The sequence below is a fragment of the Pygoscelis adeliae genome, unplaced genomic scaffold (assembly GCF_000699105.1).
Source record: "Pygoscelis adeliae isolate BGI_AS28 unplaced genomic scaffold, ASM69910v1 Scaffold242, whole genome shotgun sequence".
Taxonomy (NCBI): Eukaryota; Metazoa; Chordata; class Aves; order Sphenisciformes; family Spheniscidae; genus Pygoscelis; species Pygoscelis adeliae.
Genome location: NW_008824369.1, coordinates 576,926 through 578,883, shown reverse-complemented (window position 1 = coordinate 578,883; position 1,958 = coordinate 576,926).

Here is a 1,958-nt window from a genome sequence, read left to right as displayed (position 1 = left end):
GAGTCCTCACAGGGAAGGGGCGTCCCCGTAACGCGGCACGCGTGTATGGAGGGGAAACAGCAGGTCCAGGCAAAGGAGTCATGCAGGGGCACACGACCCCCAGCTATTGCCATTACCCTTTCTACCCCAGGGAGGGGGACTGAGCCCGGAGACAGCAGCCAGCACAAGGCTCCTGGGTTTTGGATGGTCACAGGGCTCCAAGTGACAACAAAATGGCAGGGGGGAGGTAGCACTCTCAGCCAGCACTGCAGCAGTGTGTGTATATCGAGGTGCTGCCACTAGACTGATGGAAGCTAAGCCAGGCAGGTCAATGTCACTACAGAATGGGTCAGTCTAGTACTTACTTCAGCAGGTGGAGTGTCCTCGGGTGGAGGAGGAAAAAGCCTGTCTCAACTCTGCTCTGCCAGGGGCCATGCAAGTTATCGTATCAGCTGTGTGAAAAAGGCCCACAGACAAAGCACTTCCATCCCTTGCAAGAAGGCTGCTGATTGATGATAAAGATCACAAGTGCTCAAATTCTTTGATAATAGGTTCTATATAAGACAACCAATTTAGTGCCATGGGATCTTTTACATCTGTTCTCAATAACCACCACTGTCTTGGTCAAATTTCAGCCCAGTAGTTGTATTTTACCTAATGAAGTTAAGTCATCTTGATATCAGTTTCTCATTCCCAGGTCTCAACAGCTGCCATATGATGTGGGGGCTTCCACAACAGCCTCCATTAACTACTGACATTGCTGTGATGTGTCACCACAACCCTAACCATTAACAGGTTAAGAGGAAAAAACAGCACTCTGCTCCTGCCTCAGAGTGCCCAGGATGAACCAGTCTCGATCTCACATGAAAGAAGCTACCAATACACACAAGTACTACATTTACCTGGTGATCTCAGGTCCATCCAGCACATGCACTTAGATTAAAAACAAACGATAAAATCATCTTCTAGAAATAAATTCAATAAATACCGAGAAAACATATCATTAACTTGTTTTCTGAAGGGTACTTAAAAATTTTGAAACCTTCATTCTTCCTACAGATGCTTAATTCTAGGATTAAAAACAATATTCAGTTTTTAGAATTACACTGTTTGTGTTTGAAGTATTGCTTCTCTACTGACCGCGTACACACATTACCTGCAGTTCACACAAGGGTGATATTAGAAGAAGTTAAAGGTGACTATGCTATTTAGTGTAGACTCATCTGCTGGGACTGTAGCTTTGAGCTTTTGGTACTTTCTCAACCTCTGGACACTAACAAATATACCTTAAAGTAGAACTATACTGTGGACCTGATCCATTGCTGGCATCTGTTTAAGAATGAACAAACAGACAAAGAGATTATAAATATATAACTGTATTTTATTTTTAATATTAAATATTTTTAAATTACAAGCAGTTTCTTGAACCACACTATGCATGATAATCAATATACAGTAGAAATTACAATTTAAAAATGTACACAATTTAAAGACATTTTGACCTGAAATTTCATTAACTATGATATATTGCCATAAACCTCATACCTGTATTAAATTACAATAGGAAAACCTCATACCTATGATTTTGTTACATAGTTTTTCATTTACAAATAGAATTAAACATTATATACACACACACCAGTACCATTTATCATTTAAGTTACACCTACATCTGTGCAAGTTCAAACAATTTCATAAACAAAACTAACTGTAAGTCATATTCAAGTTTCTGAAAAACAGGCTGCTGGTATTACAAATACTTATTTTCAATAAGTTTATATGATGTTTGACTCTCCTCTAGATTTTTTCCAGTCTTGTACCAAAACCATTAACATACAAGGATATTTCTGTATGACTTAAAGCTGAAGTAATTTTGTACACTCCATTCTTATTTAAGGCTATTTCTTATAAGGCTAATATACTTGGATGCCACCTTTCACCAACTCCAACATAAATAGCCATGTCACTAACACCTGACA